The sequence below is a fragment of the Podarcis filfolensis genome (assembly GCF_964270895.1).
Source record: "Podarcis filfolensis genome assembly, chromosome: 4".
Classification (NCBI taxonomy): Eukaryota; Metazoa; Chordata; class Lepidosauria; order Squamata; family Lacertidae; genus Podarcis; species Podarcis filfolensis.
Window position 1 is genome coordinate 39018033 of NC_139607.1, and position 6473 is coordinate 39024505.

The 6473-nt window shown below is 45.5% G+C and overlaps 1 protein-coding gene across 2 annotated transcripts in view; it reads right to left on the reverse strand.

The window, feature by feature from the left end:
* The window catches only part of GEMIN8 (gem nuclear organelle associated protein 8), a 48094-nt gene extending 41829 nt beyond the window's left edge, over positions 1-6265 (reverse strand). The window contains exon 1 of one of the 2 annotated variants that reach the window (XM_083612201.1): positions 6179-6265. The gene's annotated coding sequence lies outside the window, so the exon portion shown is untranslated. The remainder of the gene's footprint in view (positions 1-6178) is intronic. The other variant, XM_083612202.1, reaches the window with a different exon arrangement.
* Between the last annotated feature and the right edge of the window lie 208 nt (positions 6266-6473).

Below are 6473 nucleotides of genomic sequence, written 5' to 3' on the forward strand. Positions count from 1 at the left end.
TTAGGTTTTCAGATTCAACTCAAGGGGCTTGTTTTGATCTTTAAAACGCAAGAAGGTTCAAGGCTAAGGGGTGGACTTTGGTAATATGGAGCCCTGAACGAGGACAAGATTTGATGCCCTCCCCGTTCAGGCCTTCTGTTCTGCACATACTCTCAAGTGCACTACGGCGTAGTTGTGGCAACTCAAATCGCCCAACTAACCAGGGCCTAACTCTGAGTAGGTGCCCATATATACAAACAATGAGGGGTGTGCAATACTGGCCACATGGGGTGCAAGCAGGAACTCCAATTACCCTTTGCAGCAAGATTTTTTCCATCGCTAAAGCCCAGCGGATCTGAATGAAAGGAGATGAGTGATATCAGGATTGCGTCCATTCATCTGAAATGCAAATTAGGACACCACTACAAGGCAGCACAAAGACACAGCTAGCACAATTGTACAGCTGAGAAAGAGTGAGCGAGCGAGCGAGAAAGAGAGAGTGATCATTACTCACTCACCCTTTGCCGCAAAAGGTGTTGGAAGTTCATACACCCTGGCCGACAGACTACTACTCGCATGGGAAAAGATCTGAAATTTCTCAGGCCCAAAGATGCTAAGGAGATGGAATTTACAGTCATTCTCCCTAGTTTTCAAGGGAAGCAGAAAAAACCTACAGGAATACTAAGCTGGCGGTGATTATTAACAGAAGACTGCAGAGACTCTGCTGCCCTCGGAGCCTGCAGATCTGTAGCACATTAAGCTCCAGTTCCATTTTGTATGTCCCAAACCGTTCTGTTTCCCATGCTCCAGCTCTTTTAAAGTTTGTCCATGTCTCTCATAGTTTATACATGCTCACTGAATTTCTTTAATATGACACATCTGGTTTCTGGCAAGGTCGCTGTTATAAGTATAACAAGATCCCTTTCCCACATGTAGGATACAGAGTCTTTTGTATTTGCCTTTCCTGTTTCCTGACTATTCTTAGGGTGGCATTCAACTAAGTTTGACTCAGAGTAGACCGACTGAAGTTAATGAACACTAAATTAGGTCCATTAATTTCAATGGGTTCTACTCTGAGTAAAGCTTAGCTGGCCAAATATCTTTATTAATAGACTGACTGCCTGAATCAAAACGAATCACCTCTGAACTGCCCCAGTTATATGCAGAGCTGTTTCAGACAAGGGCAAATGCTTTCCACTTTTCATTTCGACAAACTGGCAGCTTGACGGGAGCCAACATAACTGTGGACTCAAAAGTTCAATTTGTGAACAGCTGCTGGTTGTTGAAGCCACTGTGTGCAGGACCTCTGGATTTCCGTCACAAGGTGGCACCAAAACTCTATGAACTGGGGGTGCTGCTTGTCTGAGTTCATTTTATAAATCCAGGGTGGGAGCTGATGGAAATCCAACAACACAGATTTTCCATCCCTAATGTAAATGAAAATATTATCTGGTCCCATGTGGATTCTTATTATTATATATTAAAGTTCTTTACTGCCCTTCACAGGAAGATTACAATATATAAAACTGCAATATAAAAAGCAACAAAAAATACATAGCATAATAACAAACAAAAACTAAAACCCTCACAGTTTAAAAGGCCATAGATTGTTTAATTAGTCAAAGGCCTGGGAGAAGAGGAATAATAATGATAATAATTTATTATTTATACCCTGTCCATCTTGTTGGGTTTCCCCAGCCACCCTGGGCAGCTCCCAACAAAATATTAAAAACACGATAAAACATCAAACATTAAAAGCTTCCCGATACAGGGCTTTCTTCAGATATCTTCTAAAAGTCAGATAGTTGTTTATTTCCTTGACATCTGATGAGAGGGCATTCCACAGAGCGGGCACCACTACCGAGAAGGCCTGGTTCCCTGTAACTTCGCTTCTCAAAGGGAAGAAACTGCCAGAAGGCCTCGGTGCTGGACCTCAGTGTCTGGGCAGAACGATGGGGTGGAGACGCTCCTTCAGGTATACTGGGCTACTCACTCTGCCTGGCACCTAAAGATATGTAACTAAGGCACCAGGTGAGCCTCTCAGGGGAGAGTATTCCACAAACAGGGAGCCACTGCAGAAAAGGCCTGTTTTCGTATTGCCACCCTCTGGACCACTCGTGGAGCCACACAAAGGGCCTTAGATGATGACTGCAGGGATATGCACCCACACATACATCACAGAAGACCAGATCAATGAGTTTCCTACAGTAGTAGATCCCAAACTTCCCACCTGCCCCCCCAATTGTTTTTGCTGAGGCTTGTTTTAATTTTTTTTTAACCTGTGGTAGGTATTTTAATGCACTATGCTAGATGCTGTATGATTTTTAATTGCATTTCTACACAGATGCTGTGGGCCACCTGAATGAAACTTGCGAGCGACTGGTGGTCCATGGACTTCCGTTTGGGAACCCCTGACCCAGAGTATCCTCCTCAAGTTCAGACAGACAAAAAGGCAATACAGGGCCATAAAAGCAAGAAGCTGATAAGGGCAGTTTTTGTCCACTCTTGGTGGCTGAAGCCTGGATACATTGCAAAATATTAAGGGAATCTGCTGTGCCAGAACACTATAATACAAATGCAATTAACCCAGTGGCAAAAGTTCTCATTGTTTTACACACTTAATCCTTCCTCTAAGCAACATTTCCTCCATCCCAGCTGATTGCCACTGTTACAAAACCATAAACACCAACATGGGGCCTCTCAGGAATTCATGACCCTGGCAAGGGAACGTGTTCTGTAGCTTTATGGAAAAACCACCACATTCCTGAGAAGTGGAATTGTGGGTTACGAAGTCTTGGCTGCGCTTAGTGGGGATAGAGAAAGAGAGAATAGATTAATGGCAGAAAGGGTTCAGATTGCTAATCTGTTTCAGCCACCATGATGAGAACAAGGGATTTGGTTTAAGAAAAGAGGAACAAATTCGTAACAAATTGGAATAACTCCTCCAGCATAAACTGCAGAAAATAGCATTTTACTAGTAAACAAAGTCGCTGAAGCAATTTAAAAGCTCTACTCCAGATTATGCAGACATCAGAAGTCTCTGACCTTTTTCCTCAGACTAGAGAGGTGGATTCCTCACCCAAATGTCAACTTTTTGTCCCTTATAAAAACAGAAAAACCACACAGAGTGGTGGACTTTCATTCACCATTATGATTTCTATAATTGCTAGCATTTGCTAGAAAAATCTGATTCATCTTCTAAGTGGCTGCTCTATGTTAATAATGCTTGGGATTTAGATCTAAAGCAATGGAGGCTCTAAGAAACTCTGTTCTGCCTCAACATTCAGCCTTACCCTGCATTTCTGCACAAGTTAATTCTGATGGTAAATGTAATCAATTATCACATGCATGCAAATCCCCAAGCGTGCATGAGTGGCTGGCTCTGAAACTGCTACGTCCAACAGCTGCGCCAATTTAAACCCTGTACAGCTTTAAATCCTGTACAGATTTCATTTCTTGTGTCAGAAAAGTTAAGTCTGTTCATCTCAGCATGACATGACTGCACATAACATGTATTTAAAAGGAAAACCAGGACCAAAGTGACCCAAATTTTGCATAAAGAAAAGTTGAACCATGCAATATGTCACACACTTTTTTGGGGGGGAGGGGCAAGTGAGCCGATATGTATTTGGGTAACTCATTCTGCTTGTTAGCTTTGAGGAGTGGCAAGTAGTTCAGGCTACTGAAATACTGGCACTGGAAATCTGACTCACACAAGCACAATCCTATGTATGTCTACTCAGAAGTAAGCCCTGGTGTGTTCAACAGGATTTATTCACAGGAAATTGGGTACTGGACTGCAGCCTAAAGGATGAACTGTAGCGACGAACACCTCAAAAGACTGGCAGATATCTGATTAGTAAATGTAGTTAGGTTGGTTGCATTATCTTCTAGGATATTACCATATTTATGGACATTTGTTTGTTTTTCATTTTTGAAAGACATAAAAGGGGAAGGGTAGGACAGACAGAATGCAATGCTTTCTTAACTGGAAATTAAAATGTTACCTCGATCCCATATTTCTTTGATATGTGGGCTTATCAGCAATAAAGACCAGAAAGAGGATACAGTGGTACCTCTGGTTATGAACTTAATTCATTCTGGAGGTCCGTTCGTAAGCTGAAACTGTTCTTATCCTGAGGCGCGCTTTCGCTAATGGGGCCTCCAGCATGTGATTTCCATTCGCATCCTGGGGCAAAGTTTGCAACCAGGAGCAGCTACTTCCAGGTTAGAGGAGTTCATAACCCATAGTGTTCATAACCCGAGGTAAAGGTAAAGGTAAAGGGACTCCTGACCATTAGGTCCAAACATGACTGACTCTGGGGTTGCGGCGCTCATCTCGCTTTATTGGCCGAGGGAGCCGGTGTACAGCTTCCGGGTCATGTGGCCAGCATGACTAAGCCGCTTCAGGCGAACCAGAGCGAACTTTCCCGCCAGAGCGGTACCTATTTATCTACTTGCACTTTGACGTGCTTTCGAACTGCTAGGTTGGCAGGAGCTGGGACCGAGCAACGGGAGCTCACCCCGTCACGGGGATTCAAACTGCTGACCTTCTGATTGGCAAGTCCCAGGCTCTGTGGTTTAACCCACAGCACCACCCGTGTCCCAATTGTACAGTGGTACACGAGGTATCACTGTACAATTGTTCCTAGCCAAAAATTTTCACTTTAAAAAAATAGCAGTTGCCCCATGTCAGCTTCACTCTATTTTCCCACCAACTAGGTTAGTGATTTATATTTAATTATTGCCTTTATATGGCACTTTTCCTCAGAGGAGCTCAAGGCATGATTCCCCCCCTTCCCATTTTATCTTCACAACAACCCTGTGAGGTAGGTTAGGCAAAGCGACTGGGACCGGCCCAGGGTCACCCAAGTGAGCTTCATAGATGAGTGGGGATTTGAACCCTGGTCTCCCAGGCCCTAGTCCAACGCTCTAACCACTACAGCAGAGTTATTATGCTAAGACCAAGACATAAAATGTGTGTAAGAATAGAAAAGATGTTATTATGCCACCCACAAGAAATATACCAAACATCATTTCCTGAATACTGGATAATAAATAAATAAACAAGCAACCCCTGCCCTGGAAACCAACCATAAACAGTTCTGCTCAATGCATGGGATGTTTACATAAACATAAGTAGCACAATAAAGCAAGCACCTCAGTTTTAAAGATTTGTCACTTACGGCAGACTTGCCAGACTCCATGCCCCACAACACCTCTGACTTTATTTTTCATGTCATCTACTTATGATAATTGCATTTTTAACCCACCCTTCCACCAGGGTGGCTTGCAACCATTCTCTCCTCACCCATTTTATATGTAACTTCGCCCAGCGAGCTTCAGGGTTGAATACAAATTTGAACCTGGCTCTCCAGTCTCAGTTCTGTAATCTAGCCACGGCATCACATGATGTTCTCAATATATGCCAGCAATAAATTAACAGCTGCCTAGGAGGCAGACGTCCACCAGGGGTAGCTTTCTCCTAGCCAAGCAAATCTTCACGAGAATCGGTATCATATACAGTGGGCTGCTTAATTTTTTAAAAATAATAATAATACAGCACTTCTGTTTATAAACCAGCTGCCCAATCTTAATCCCCTTCACCTTGAAGAGCAGAAGGCAAGAAGGCCTCTGGAGCATCCTTGCTATATTTTGCGAGTATTTTGAGGGCAGCAGCCCAGAACAGACCACCTTTCCTCAGCTGGGTACCCTTAGCCATGGCTCATCTTGGCTGGGAAAGGCTGGTGTGGCCAAAGTTAGAGATTAGACGCCCAAATGGTCTGGCTGGGTCTCTAAGGCAAGCTTCCTCAACCTCGGCCCTCCAGATGTTTTTGGGCCTACAACTCCCATGATCCCGAGCTAGCAGGACCAGTGGTCAGGGATGATGGGAACTGTAGTCTCAAAACATCTGGAGGGCCGAGGTTGAGGAAACCTGCTCTAAGGCATCGCGCGCCCTTCCCATTAACTCGGGGAAGCGAATTCCCAGGTGGTTTCGCAGTAAACGGGGCGATGGGAACAGGATGCGGGAAAGATCCCTCCCCTCGGCCAGAGCACCGGGGGCAGCAGGGCACCTGCCCTTGGGAACTCCTGGTCTATTTCTCCGCTGAGGTGCTTCAGGAGCGGCACCGGCAAAGCCCCCACCCCCGCTGGCCACCCAGGAAGCAAAAGTAACCGGCTGGGATCGGGGCAAACATACTTCGGGCGCAGGGCGCGCAGCAAGAACCGAAGACCGCGCCGCGCCCGGCTCTTCCTTCCTGCAGGCGGGGAAAGGGAAGAGGTGGAGCCTCGCTGCTACCGGGAAGCCAAGCGCCCGAACTGCGTCTCTTTCGCGGGGAGAGGGCGGCATCTGCTGGATCGGAAGCGAGTTAACGCTGTGCCTGGAAAGAGAATTGGCTGCCTGTGCCTCGTGCTTTTAAAGCACGTTCAACGCAGGCGCCCACCCACCCCACATTCTGCGAACTGTAGTTTGCCCAGGGTGCTGGGAATTGCAG